The 15,065-nt window shown below is 40.6% G+C and overlaps 1 long non-coding RNA gene across 7 annotated transcripts; it reads right to left on the bottom strand.

The window, feature by feature from the left end:
- Positions 1-500: 500 nt before the first annotated feature.
- LOC102079456 (butyrophilin-like protein 2) lies at positions 501-9,440 on the bottom strand. 7 transcript variants are annotated; one of them, XR_003218869.1, is made up of 5 exons: positions 9,422-9,440; positions 8,962-9,131; positions 8,695-8,754; positions 6,762-7,103; positions 501-4,198 (listed from the first exon to the last, which is right to left on the bottom strand). It is a non-coding gene; the product is annotated as a butyrophilin-like protein 2 (long non-coding RNA). The 7 variants fall into 7 exon arrangements; XR_003218871.1 differs by lacking the exons at positions 8,962-9,131; positions 9,422-9,440 and adding exons at positions 7,377-7,516; positions 9,185-9,396; XR_003218868.1 differs by lacking the exon at positions 9,422-9,440 and adding an exon at positions 9,234-9,284.
- Between the last annotated feature and the right edge of the window lie 5,625 nt (positions 9,441-15,065).

Raw genomic sequence — 15,065 nt, 5'->3', positions numbered from 1 at the left:
CTGCTCTCAATGATCTGTAGTTTGGTTGATGAACGAATCCATGTCCATGTAGTGGACGTCCTCCTCAGTGAGAGAGGCAGATATGAGCTGAAACACAGGAATCAAACCAGGGACGCTGCTGTTATGGAGCTGAACTGGAACCATTCAGACACTGAGGCCCTCTGAACACATTTTAATTAAAGCTGTGCAGAGACACACTGATGACTGACTGGAACACTATGATTCACATTTTACGTATGTGACGTTGTCCATCACAATGCATGAGCATTCAGGAGTGGATAACTCGCATTAATGGTTTATATATGGCCACTAGAGGGAGATGTTGGACTTTAAACACTAACATGGATACAAGCAGATCACCAGTGATGCTTTCAGTTTCTTTTGGCATGCTGAGCATGTACTGTTCCTAATAAAATGGCTGTTTACTTTATTTCAAATATAGTCAGAGTAACAATGAGATCTGGACTCTTTGACTGAGTTCAGTCTACTTTCTGATCAGGTTAGAATACTTCTACTATAAACTGTTTATTCCGTAGTACAGTGAAGATATTTCATAAACACAGTCAGCATTAAAAAGTACTTTCTGCTTCCAGTCTGTACTTTGCTGATCCACACATGTGCTGTTAAAAAGAAAAGATTGAGAGCTGACATACAAAGTAAGAAATGGAGTTTATCTGACATGTACAGTCTACAGTCTGTGGGTGGAGGATGATAAACAAAGATAATTAGCATTAGCTGATAAATTAGCAGTCCACACGCTATGCTCATTCTCATCCCATGGGGACAATCTCAAAAGGATTTGAATGTTTTTCTTGGTTACCTCTGTTCTTCCTGCCTGCTCAGCAGTTTATTTGGGCTGATTCTAGATCACAAAGCATCTGGATCAGCTGGTTGAACAGGTCTGAAAACTTTTTACAGCCACATAAAACAAATGAATAATGACTACAAACATTCTGTGCCAATATATGCAAATCTTAAGTATATTTAAGTAATGGACAAAGTCATGGATGAAAAAAAAATAAATCATCAGAGTGTAAACAGCTCTTGAAATGTTCTAGTTAAATTAGCAGACTGAAGATCCTTTCTCATGCAAGGAAGAGTTACAAAAGTTAGTGGGATCAGGCTAATTGGTGAATTTAAATTGCTCATAGTTGTAAATGTGAGCGTGAATGGTTGTCTGTCTGTGTTGGCCCTGCATCAGGGTGGCAACCTGTCCAGTGTGTATGCTTCCCCTCACCCAATGGTAGCTGGGGACAGGATCCAGCCCCACCTCATGTGGCCACGACAAGAATAAGTAGAAGAGGATGGATGGTGTGTGGAAAATGTAATGATAACCTGCAACACACCCAGTGAGCTTGATTTGAAGTGGGTTTAATAAACACATAGCAATGTGGAGAGAGCATCCCAGTGAAACACCAGGACCATCTCTGGATTGTGGCCAGCGCACTTACATCTTATATACAGACACACAGACAAAGAACATTCCTCAAACTCTAACATGTTGGCCCACTATGTTTTTAGCATCTCCCATTACAATGGCCTCACTGTGTGTGTAGAGCATAAAGCCCCTCTGTAGTAAACATGCATACAACTAAGTGAGAAAGTGAAATTACTGTTAATAATGTGAAATGATTAAATACATGATTAATACAACAGAAAAGAAATCTGCTTCCACAATGGAAGGAAGATTTAAATAAAGCTTCAAGGATCGAGGGAGGAAACGTCTGACTCTGCAGCTACATTTAACACATTTTCCCTTTAGTTTAATGACAGTGTAACACTCAGTCATTGAGTTACAACTGACAAAGGGATCCTGAACACTATCAGATTATTGATGAGCTATAATTCATAGTATTTTATATGTTCATAATCACATAAAATGTTTCTGTTGTCAGTTGGCTCAGTTAGTATTTGTAAATATTCTGTAACAGCTGATTTCTACATGAGGTTTGTGTGTTTCAAGCCTCACAGAAGAAGCTTAATGTTATAAACAGCTGCTGAACATGAAGTTAATTCAATTTTATATGTATAGTGTCAAATCACAAGTCACCTCAAGGTGCTTTATATGGTATCATTGTGGGTAAAGGTAATACAAAAAAAAATATCAAACACACACACTGATTCTGATTTCATGAATCATTGGGTGAGAACACTGAACATGTGAGTTCATGCAAAACAGTTTTGTTCTTCCTTTAAACAAATTTAATGAAATTTTCACAGACGAACACACACAGTAGTTCACAGAGTCACACTAACACAGTCTGAATATGTTTCATGATAATGTTAAAGAGAGCAAGCACCACACAGGCTCAAGAGCCAGTTCTGTGAAAGTGTGGATTAACAGAGAGAATCGGACTCAAACTGTGCTTTGGATGACAGATGGCAGAGGAACCACAACAAGACCTGAAAGAAAGACAGACTAGAGGGAGGGAAAGACAGGGACAGTGCTGTATAGCTCTAATTTCAGAGAGTGTTGCATAACTTTAATATTATTTCTAGCAGTTAGTAATGAATCCATTCACTCATTAACCTCACTCATAATTTCCTCAGGGATTAATAAAGTATTCTGATTCTGATCTACACAAACATAATACAAATCAAATAAACCAAAACATTTCCCAAACAAAAATAATGAAGTTACATAAAACATTATTTAAAAAGTGCAAATGATTTCAAAATAAATGAACATATCTTTACAGAGTTTGGCTGAAACACAGTTTGGCACAGGTTATGATCAAGTTTTCACAGATCATAACCAGCTTGTGTTTCTTTTGCGAATGCAAAACTCCAATCAGTGACTCATGCGCTGGTCCCTCCTTTTACAAGACTTCAACATACAAATTAGTCATAAAAAGGGCCTCGATAATGTCGCCGCTGATGCCCTATCCAGAGCAGTCTAAACAGACAGGAATTAAACAAGCAAGGAATTTTTTAATTCTTATGGTGGGGGGGTGTTATGTGCGCGTGTTGTTGGTTTGTTTGTTTATTAATGTGTGTATGCTAATTCACCTGTGCAGGGGCTCGGCTGTGATTGGTGGACGGAAGGCACGGCCTGATGTAACTGGCTCCGGCTGTGGACGTAATCAATAAAAGGACGACGGAAGAGCCGCGGGGTGTGGAAAACTTCCCGTGTGCTTGCCGCAGGTCCAGATGGAGCGGCTACAGTTATAGCTACCTAGTTGAATTCAGCCGTGTGTGTGAAGTGTGGAGCAAGTAAGGTTGAGCTGCCGATTATTTTGGGAAGCCTCGTTTTCTCCTGTGTTGCTAGACCAGGGAGGTCAGACTGTGTCATTTCTTTCTTTATTTTCTTGAAGAGGTCAAAGGGGAACCGAAGCCTAGGTTGGGTTTTGTTTGTTGTGTTGGCCTTAGCTCACCCTGAAATCATACACTCCCGCTACCGCTGTATTGAGTGCCATTGCTGTGAATAAATTATTCTTAAAAGTCCGATGCTGTGGCTGTGTCTGTTTGGGCATGGGAAGTCGCGGGACACCCCGCTCTTGTTACGGTCATTTCGAGCCGGGTCGTAACACCTTAACATAGCGGCTACCATGAATGCCATGTTAGTCATAACACAGGAATCTTTTTAACTTATGTACTTTATACTGTTTGGTTAACACACTCTGAAACCTCAGGATGCAGAGAACACAATTGTTTTTCAGCTGATATCTGTTTTTGAACCAGTTTGGCAGCATAACAGTAACTTTTGGAGTTTTGCACCTGTGGATTAATACATATTTGTAATGCTAAAATTTCAATTATTGTTGCTATGCATGAATTTTCAAATGCACTATTTTACAACAAAAGCAGAAATTTAAAAAAAACGAACTAAATCATATTATTTTTTTTGGTTGATTAAGATGCTAAATTATAGTGATTTACTTGTATTCCTGAGCAAAGAAAAATTATTTCAGTAGTTTATTGTTATGGTTAATTAATTTCTGATTTCCCTGTGAAGTGTGTTTGTTTCAATATAAATAGGATGTCTGTCTGTACCTGAATGTTCACTGACAACACAGAGAGTCTGAACAGCAGCAGGAGACACAGAGTTCATTTCAAACAGGCTGCAGTTCATCAGGACACTGGTATAAATCCTGATTCTGTTGTTGTTTATGTCTTCTGTAGATCAAAAATCCAACAACAGCAACAACAAGAAGAAGCACAGCAGAAACTGACAGACCGACTTTCCATCCTGATTGACCTGCCAGTAAGAAACAGAGGGGAGGTGTTCAGAAAAAATAAGCATTATTGTTGTTGTTCATGTAACAAAATTGTGGGTGCTACACACCAATTGTGCTGGAATAAAATATAAATAGCAGACCGTAGGAATATATACAACAATAAGAGAAAGGAACATATTAGAGAACAAAATAGTTGCAAAGTGCTTGAAAGAATTGCAAAGAAAAGACTGTCTGAATAGAGTTCATGTGTGAGTGGCTGAGTTATGGGGGTTAGACCGCTCACATTGGTGAGGTGGGTCAGCAGGACTGGGGTGTGGGGGGACAGTGTGATAGGCCCAGAGGAAGAAGCTGTTAGTGAGGCTAGAGGTGTGTGACCTGACTGAGCTGAAGTGCCGACCAAAGGGCAGCAGGTCGAACAGGTGGTGAGCAGGGACAAGGGGTCACCTGTGATGGCCCGGGTTTCCTGAGACAAGGCGATCTGGTGATGGTCTCCAGAGGTGGCAGAGGGCAGCCAATGATTTTTTGGCAGTAATAACAACCCTCTGCACAAACTTCCTGTTCTTCCTGTGGGTCCAGGTGGGATCAGCTGAGATGTGGGTGCCCAGAGACCTGAAGGTGGAGACCGATTCCACCCATCCATCCATTTTCTTCTGCTTATCAGGGGTCGTGGGGGCAGCAGCTTAAGCAGAGAGGCCCCAACCTTTTTCTCGCTGGCTGCTTCCTCCAGCCTTTCCAGGGAAACACCAAGGAGTTCCCAGACCAGCCGAGAGATATAATCTTTCCAACATGTTCTGGGTGCCCCAGGGCCTCCTCCCGGTGGGACATGTGGTGTACACGTGAAAAGTGGAACGAAAATCATACATGATTCCAAACAGTTTTTACAAATAAACTACTGCAAAGTGGGGTGTGCGTAATTATTCAGCCCCCTGAGTCAAGACTTTGTAGAACCACCTTTTGATGCAATTACAGCTGCCAGTCTTTTAGGGTATGTCTCTTACTCCCAATATTCTCTAAGGCTACGTTCACACTGCAGGTCTTAATGCTCAATTCCGATTTTTTGATCAAAGCTGATTTTTTTGTCTGCTTGTTCACACTACAAATAAAATGCGACAGCAAACGCGCTCTAGTGTGAACGCTCAAAGCGGCCCGCATGCGCAGAAGAAGACGTCACACACAACGCGCTCTGTTTAGACCCAGAGCAAACAATATTGTTTGATGATGGCCCTTAATATAAAGACTTGTTTCACACTTTACGTTAACTTAAAGCAAAATTGGGAAAAGTTATTTTGTTATTTACATATGGCCTAATAATGATCCTTATTGCTGTTTTAGAGGAGCGGTGCTTCAAAGGATAGTTGCAGATTTCTGTCAGAATCTGCAGATTATACAGTACAAATAAAATGTTCACGTTTCTCCAACGTTGTCTTCCAAACAGTTTCACTGACATCTACACTGGATGGCCAGGAAGCGTTCACAATGTCTTCTCCGGCGCTGATAATTGGCGTCTGTCTTGTGTCAGTGACGTAAAAGACGGATTTAATGCGACATGACCGTTCACACAGCAGTCGCTTTCTAAAACATCGGATATGTATCGGATTCAGTACCACATACGAAAGTGACCCAGATCGGATTTGAAAATATCGGATTTGTGCCGTTCACACTGCCATACCATGATTGGATATGGGTCGCATGGGGGCGAAAAAAATCGGATTTGATGCGCTTTCGCCTGCAGTGTGAACGTAGCCTTAGACAACCTCTGAGGCCGTCACAGAGTAGCTGTATTTGTACTGACATTAGATTACACACAGCTGCACTCTATTTAGTCATTAGCACTCATCAGGCAATGTCTATGGGCAACTGACTGCACTCAGACCAAAGGGGGCTGAATAATTATACACACCCCACTTTTCAGTTATTTATTTGTAAAAAATGTTTGGAATCATGTATGATTTCCGTTCCACTTCTCACGTGTACACCACTTTGTATTGGTCTTTCACGTGGAATTCCAATAAAATTGATTCATGTTTGTGGCTGTAATGTGACAAAATGTGGAAAAGTTCAAGGGGGCCGAATACTTTTGCAAGCCACTGTACTCTGAAAGCAAAATTCAGGCCCTAACTTCACAGAGGCACAGTGCTCCCAACTACAGTGCACCTTTCTGTGTTTTTGTTTCTTTATACCTTTTTATTGCATCTTCCTGCAACACACTGATCACTCTCAGTTGTCAGGAACTAATAGACATCGACCTCAGCCTGAACCTAGATTTTGAATTGGACAGACAGCATCGCACCTGTATCCCCTCTTGGTAAGGAAAGTAGTGGTGTGTTTTCTTCTTATGTGCTTCAGATTCATAACAGTAGAATTATAGACAGTCACTGTTCACCAAGCTTACACACTTAAGAGGTCAGTGCAGGCCCTTCTATCTACCTTGCAAGGTAGCGGTAGCAATAAGTACCATTTTTTACATTCCCCCAACTCTAGCATTATCTCAGCACTCAATAACCTCCACTTTAAAATCAGTCAACAGCAACCAGGAAGCAGCTTCACCTCTGATCACAGACACACTGAACTCTACTCACTCACCTGGAGGAACAACATGAAGGTAGACACTGGTGATGAGACTTAAACTTTCTCTTTGTCTCTGAACTCGACACTCGTATGTTCCAGTGTCATTAATCATCACATTCTTCAGAATCAAAGACACGTCTCCATCCTTTGTCTCTCTGTCCCGCAGATCCACCCGGTTCTTAAAAGATGGATGTTGCCCTTCTTGATCAAACTGCCCATTCTGCTGCAAAAGAACATGTTGTGGCTCCAGGTCAGCTCTGCTCCACTCTACAACTATGATCTTGTTGTTGTTGTTGTTTGGAGCTCGACATGTCAGAGTGACGTCCTGTCCACACTCAGCTGTGATGTTTTTCTGGTCTGAAACAAGAAACAACACAGGAGAAAGGTGAAAGGTCAAAGTACAAGTGTCTACAGCAGCCAAACAAATAAAAACACACCAACACATCACTTTTAATTTAAACCCTTGATGAGCTGGGACAACATCCTCATTTAGATTTGACAATGCTGGATGGATTTCTCAGTTTAGATCATGCTTCATAATAAGTGCCCAAATGCAGGACTTGTTTCTAGAAGGATGTTAGTTAGAGTCATCAGTTCAAGCAGATGATGTTCTTTAGCATCATTTGTCACCTTTGTAGCAGCTTCATGTTTGTTACAGTTCAGCCATGATTGTTTGTGTAACTCCTGCTTATATGTTGTAGATTGCAGCTGCTTTAATCCACAAAGAGCAGAAAAGCATCAGAAGCAGCAGCAGGTCAGCTGATCACAGCCTGAACACAAAGAAAACAAATCTACTGGGGCTCACAACACTGGTTATTATGGGACTCTTTTAGAGGACACTTTCCCCACACTGCACAGCTACACCTGAACTCCAGCTTCCTCCACCTAAAACTCCAAATTTAACCCTTATTATTCATAAACAAACATAATGTGTGAGAGAAAGCAGCCTCTCATTATAAGACACTGTGAGTCTCTGCATGCTGCCTTTATGGAGCTACAGCTGTTTGTATACACTGAACAAAAAGCTTTGTAGCTGTATACTGACTCCTGACACTACAACACATCACACTGACACACACAGCCTCCTGTTTCCTTCTCACACACAAAGAAACAGTCAGTATGAAAACTGGTCTCAGGGAAATATGTATAATATGCAGCCATTACTTCCTGGTTTATGCCAGAGTTAAATCTCACCTGCAGAGACGAACACGGCAAACATCAAAGTGGAGCAGAGTGACGTAATTACAGCAAACATTTCCATGTTCTCGATCTGACTCTTAGCTTTTTCTAAATGTCTCAGTCTGTCATGAGATTAAAATTTAGGCTTAAAGAAAGCCACTGTATCAGTAACGTTTGTTTTCAGGAAGTTGTGTCATTGTGACGTTTGGTACGCTGCACTGCGGGGTCGAGCAGAAACAAGTGCGTCACAACAGAAGAGGTGAAGTCGAAAGAAAGTTTTATTGCTTCAGTTCTTGAACCATCCTGGCAGGAAAGATCTGAACCTGTTTCATGTGTCAGTCGTCATGTATGAACAGTTTGTGTCTTTGAAGCAGACGTTTGTTTTGTCTCTGCACCGAGTTTGTTTCGCACAGCAAGTTTCAAGCTCACATCCTGCTCCACCTCTTCCTGCTACGATTTAGCTTCAGCTCCGAGGTCGGAGGTCTGTGTCTGCCGAGCAGCTTATCAAACAACACCGCGACATAACTCTGACTAACCTGAGAACCAGCAGCAGCTGCACCAGTTTACAAAACCAGTAGCCTGTGTAAATCACCAGTTCATCCAGTGCTGTCCAATTTAAAGAACAAAGACTCACCAGTTTCAGAATTTGAGGTTTTCTGCTAAATTTCCTCCTTTTCTATGGAGGTGAATTGTAAACTGAAACCTTCAAACAGATTTTTTTAGCTTAAAAGAGTGAAAGTGAGTTTTAGAAACAGAAAGAAAAACTTACTGTTGTTCTGAAGGACGCCTGGAACCCTCAAAGGCCTCTGTGGTCATCAGGGTGGAAAATCTGAAAGAAAATAAAACACACATTAGATTTCTGTGTCTCTGTCACAGCTGCATCACAGACACGGACGTCCACACAGACCCACCCAGCCTCGTGTCTCCTTCACACACACAGACAAACTGAATCAATATGAAAATAATTCTTTAAAAAATATTATTAATAATTTAACCAGAGTGACACTCAGTTTGTTTTCTAACAGTTAAATCTCACCTGCAGAGACAAACATGAAGACTCCATCAAACATCAGCAAAGTGGAGCAGAGTGACGCAGTTACAGCAGACATGTCCGTGTTCTCTGTTTCTGCTGATCTGACTCTTAGTTTGTCCTAAATGTCTGAGTCTGTTGGTATTTTCACTCAATAACTGAACCTGAGTTTAAATCTGACCACACAAGATTAAATTTAAGGTTTAAAATAAAGCTGAAAGTCACTGACTGTTAGAACAGATCTGTCGTTCAGCCGCTCGGTCAAACTCCACACTTACAGGATGCAACGTCTCGTACGGAAGTGACGTTGGAGTGACGTTTGATATCTTGGACCAATAAAATGTGAGTTTTCTAGAAATGACGTAATGTTTCAAACGTTACACGGTTAACATCCACTATAAATGAACTGAATCTTTTTACCTAAAAGACTTAAAATGATTTTTAGAAAAAGACAGCAAACACTTACTGTTGTTCTTATGAGATCTGTTAAACCCTCAAACGCTCTTCTGGTCATCAGGATGGAACAAAAATCCATATAAAGATAAAAAGTGTGAGGTTGGTATAATCCATCTGCTCTTTCTGTAGGTTAAAATGAATCTGATTAAGGTTTGTTCAACACAATCAATTGTGAACAAAAACACTTTGTAGGTGAGCTCAACTCTACCACAAAGCTGAACCAAATGACTCTTGTTTCGCTTTGACATCCTGTTTTACAGACACGTCTCAGATGTTTCTGCTTAGCAAAACCAACACACCTACATTTGACATATGCAATGTGACAAAGGGTATTACAGTAACAGGAAATGAACATGAAAATAGGTCAAGGTGTAGAGAAAACCTTCCACTCTGTCTGTCAGTAAATTGAGATAAACTTGTTCTAATGAATAAAGTCAAAGGTCATGACCTCCTGCACAGCTGTTTTGCAGAACTTTGTCCACCTTTGATTGTCTTTAAGTTGTGTTGGAGCCACAGAGAGCAAATCTTTGTTCTTTATGAAGAACCAGTGAGGCTGTTTGGACTTTCCTATGAAACATCAGTGCAGGAGTCTCTCAGTACATCTGTTTACAGTGAGGGACAAAGAAGCAGCAGAAACACACACAGAGAAAACATGTAGAGACAGGCAGCAGCAAATAGTCTGCAGAGAGAGAGCATGCAGCGCTGCAGCACTTCCTGGAAATCAAGTGACTGCAATCACCTAAAAGGCCAGAAGCTCATTTGAAACACTCAATGTTGTTCTGAAGTTTCTCTGAAACCTTCAAACACTCTTCTGATCATCAGGATGGAACAATAATCCACTTAAAGATAAAAAAGTGATTTGTACATCCCATCTATGTTTCAGTAGATCAAAAGTAACTTACTGAAGTTTTATTCCACACAAGCAAAAAGCTTTTCAAAAATTAAATAGTTCAAAAATGTTTTTGAAGAAGTAACAAGTTCAAATCTGTGGGTAAGCTGAACTCTCCTCCAAGTATCCACAGACCAAACTACCTCTTATCTCCCTCTGACATTATGCTCATACAGTCCCGCCTTACATCTGTGTATCATCAGTGCCCATCACATTAGCAGCCACATCCCTGTTTCCTCCTGCTGTAAACTCACATATTTGACAAACAAATCCTGCATATGCAAAGCAAGGAAGTTAAATTGTTTTGATAAAACTGGTAGATGTGCAGAGACAACGCCCTGCTCTGTCTGTCTCTTACTATAGATCAGCTATTTCCACTGAATTAAAGGTCATGACCTCCTGTCAGAATACAGGAAAACATCACGAGTCTGAGAAACTCCAAAAAGCAAAAGAACAAGATCTACATCTGAGACTCCACAGGCCTCAGTGAGCAGGTGAAATGTTCAAGTTCATGACACAGTCAGAAAAAGCCTGAAGCAGTGTGGACTGTTACCAGCCTGTTCTCTCTGACAACAACATGCAAAGCTGCGTCTGTTCTGATCTACATGCACTCTAAATGCTGACAGTGACTTAGCTAAACTTTATCCATGGAAGGCAACAGATGCAATCAGAGAAGAAAAGTCTGCAATCAGTGATGCTGTATTCAGTTTATTTTTTAGTTACCACGGTAATGCAGAGGAGAAACAACACCATTATTCCCAGTACTGATTAATATCCTGGGGAACTGAGAACTCCCACTACACTAACATGATAACACAGAGGAGGAAATGTGACTAAGTTCATTTCCTCAAGTCAAACATTTACAAACTAAACATGAGAGAAGATTATAAATATCATGTTTTCTTCTAATCAAACTAAACGATTTACTGATGAACAAAATTCATCATTAACTACTCTGATAGTTTGTTAAAGACAAAAACAGATTTCATGTATTGCAGAATGTGAAGTTTTGCTTCTTCTCCTGATCATGTTTCATCCTGTGAGGCAACAGCAAAGACAGAAATATATCAATAGGACAAATGTGATGAAACTCATCGAAGAGAAGAGAGGAGGAGCACCAAGAGGAACCATTAAATCTTCCCTTTGTTTCTGTGCTGACAGTAAGTGAGCACAAAAAGATGATGTGCTTATGGTCATCGAACAGTCAGTGAACACTTTGGAATCAGTCACAGGAAGAACTGTTGGATTCTGGAAATTTTAAGTCATTTGTGGTCAGGCTGTTGGAAGTGGAGATGCTGAGGCCACAGCAGCACCCCAGGTGGATGTTAGAGGCTGTGCAATGAACTCAAAGATGTATTTCCTCTGTCATCCACCAGTGGGAGCTGCAGCCCCTCAGCAGCTGCACTTCCTCTGACCTGGTGACCTTTCAGTGTAAAGATGGCTGCAGTGTGAACAAAGCAGCATGCAGGTGAGAAAGACTAGTGCTAGTTGGATTTAAACAAACGAGGGAACAGCTGGAGAAAAAGAAGTGTCAGAATTTTCTTTTTATGAACTCAACAAACTCATTTAGATGAACTGATTATACAGAATCAGGACATTTCAGCAATTCTACATCTTATCGTACAGCACAGTGTTGATTTCCGTTTGTTTGAAGTAAAGCCTTATTCATGTAAACATTACGCTGAGAAAAACACCTTTATTTTCTTTTATAGCTCATTATAGATTTTATTGTTTCTTGTTACAGGAACAAACTCAGATCTCAGTTTGATCTCTCAGTCTGCTGCAGGTAGACATTTGTCACATAACAGGAGCAGCTTCACATCACTGCTTACTCCACAGGCTGAAGTGCAGAAATCAGTGATCATGCTGTGACAGAGAAGTCTGCACCTCTGAGGTAAAAAAAACCCCTAAAGTGTCTGAGGGTGAAGGTACAGCTTTCCAAAATGTTTCCTCAGGAGTGAAGACTGATATTATTACTGCAGTGAACATCATCCATCCTGTGAGACATTCACTGTGGCACAGAATATGAAGTAGTGGGAGAGACAATTCTTGATGCTGATGCTCTGGTGCGTGTGTCAAAAAAAACCCAACACACTGCTTCAGAAGCACTAACTCTGCTCCAATTCCTAGGCTGCATCCTTCAGAGGACCCAGCCCACGGCTTTCCAAGGCCGGGTCCTTAGAAGACCGAAAAGATTGGAAATGTGGGGCTGTGAAATTGGATGCTCTACGCTTCAGATTTGTCTCACTGCTGTCTCGGTGGAGTTTAATAAAGTCAGCTGTCTGCTCCTTGCTATCTAAAATATAACAAGATATTCAAGGAAATTCTTGACCATCTCACACTTCTGTTTAATCAGTTTTCTGTTTGACGTTTATTCAGCTGTGTGAAAACTATAACTTTAATCTCAGCCAAACCGATTTACTCGGGAACAAATAGAACACTGAAAAAGCCAAACAATAACATTTTTTAAGTTATCTGAGTGACTTATATATCTTATATACTTATATTTCATGTTTAAGCTGAGTAGCGAAAGACCGCAGGGATCTGAAAATGATGTGCTAGGAGTCCGGTGTTCTCACCGACTCTAGTGACCATCGACCTCCCGGCTAGCTATCGAGCTGGTGGGTAACAGACGTCTCTGAAAACATCGGCGCACTTTTGCAAATATGCGATGTCTTGGTAAACCAAGCAAATATTTGAAGTTTACAGAGCTACTTTCTCGCCTGAAAATATAGTAAAAGTTTATTTTGTGACCCAGAAAGAGTAATAAGAGTAATATTAAAACTAAGTAGTGGGCGCCATTGTTGGAAACTGGAATTGGCTGGTCCACGCTATGAATTCTGGGATAGGTTGGGCCACGAAGGACACTCCTGACCCATCCTTCAAATCTGGGGAAAAGGAGGACTTATTTGTCGGCCGCATTTGGAGCAGCCTTCAAATTGGGACAGCCTTTGTCATGTCAATGTGACGTAATCGGCCTTCAAATGCAACCTCCGAAGGATGCAGCCTTTTTGGTTTTGGGACAGAGCTACTTTGTTGAGGCTTGATTTGTTTGGCCAGAGTTACCTAATCAGTGTGATCCAATCCAAAGCTTCATTTAGAACATAACTGATTACCTGATTATATGATACCTGATTCAATGGTTTATAAGGAAGTGAATCATTCGTGGGATTTGTGGAGAGTTTAATGGTGAGAGACAGCAAAGCACTGATTATTCTATTGAGAGATGTGAAGCCAACGAGAAAGAGAGAAGGTTCGATCATGTGGGAGTATTTTGAGTTGATTTTGGTCAATCGGGTGGGTTTGCCATCTTTCTGTTCTTGTTGTTTGCCTTTGTTTTGTGTGTTTTTATTCTATCTGAAAACATGAAAAACTTAAAATGTCTCAACAAAACATATCTGCTTTTCATTATATAAATATTAAATAACTTTAGAAAGACTTCCATTTGACTCTTTAAATTTAATATAATATATATTGTATTTTTAAAATAATTTAAAAATGTAATTCTACAAAATATATGACAATTTAATTTGTTTATTCTTTTTAGCTGGTAGTCTGTGGGACCCAGGAAGACCGTATACCTGCATCTCTACCAGTTTCTGTGCACTCCAGCCTCTTCTGTTCAATGTGAGAGGATTTTTCTCTAAAGCAGGAGAAATTATCTCCAAGAAAAGAAACAGACTCAGCCATCGTACAGAGGAACAAATTCTCTTCTTAAATAAAAACCAAACCTTAAATGCATTGTGTTTTCATTTTACAAGTTCATAAGCATTTTCCTTTCTAAGGTCCTTCCTTTACAATCAATTCTGCCCCCAGGTCAGAAATATGTGTAAGAAAATTGGCCTAATATCATATAATGTCATAGGCAGGGATAGCTCAGTAAGTAGCGTGGTCGCACCATGATTGGAAGGTCGGGGGGTTCGAATCCACTGAACGGCTACTCTGAGGCACCTCTGAGCAAGGTACCGTCCCTACACACTGCTCCCTGGTGCGCCTGATTAGTGGCTGCCCGCCCATTCACTGAGTGAATGGGTTAAATGCAGAGAGAGTGAACAGAGTTTACTGATCAAATCTATTTATTAAAAAAAAACAGAAAATTTTTCTCTCAAAAAAATACTTGTTCAAAGCAGCACAACGGTGGCCTAATATCAGACAGAGTTGTGAAATCCACTCTGCAGAGTGGGCAGTCATAATGAAGCAGTGCATTTTAATTTGTAGATTCAAGCTGCTCTTCATACATTTGGCCACCAGATGTGAGCAGAGAGGACTGTGTTGAAAAGTTAAGAGTAATAAAAAACATTTTTAACACAAGCTTCGATGCTTCAGAAAGCTTTTGTTTGGCCATCACTAGTAAGAAGAAACCAGCTGGAGACCAAGCTGAACCTGATCTGCAACCAACATGAGAACCATCCAAGATAAGCTAAGATAACAGAATGCTTGATGTCTTTGAAATAAATAAAACTAAGTAAATGAGTTTTTCTCCCCATCAACAGATCCCATGAAAACTGTGAAGATGAACAAACACTGTAGTTCACAGAGTCTCTGACAGACAGCACAGAGACACACTGACACAGTTTGAGCAGGTTTGATGATGATCAGAGAAATTTATCATCAAACCAACTCTGGACATGTTTGATGTCTGTCTGCTGGATAATCAGATCATCTGTCTGTACCTGAATGTTCACTGACAACACAGAGTCTGAACAGCAGCAGGAGACTCAGAGTTCATTTTAAACAGGCTTGTTTATGTTTTCTGTAGATCAAA

This window comes from Oreochromis niloticus, linkage group LG3, assembly GCF_001858045.2.
Source record: "Oreochromis niloticus isolate F11D_XX linkage group LG3, O_niloticus_UMD_NMBU, whole genome shotgun sequence".
In the NCBI taxonomy this organism is placed as follows: Eukaryota; Metazoa; Chordata; class Actinopteri; order Cichliformes; family Cichlidae; genus Oreochromis; species Oreochromis niloticus.
Note: the sequence above shows the minus strand (reverse complement) of the source record. Positions and strands in the feature narration are given on the sequence as shown.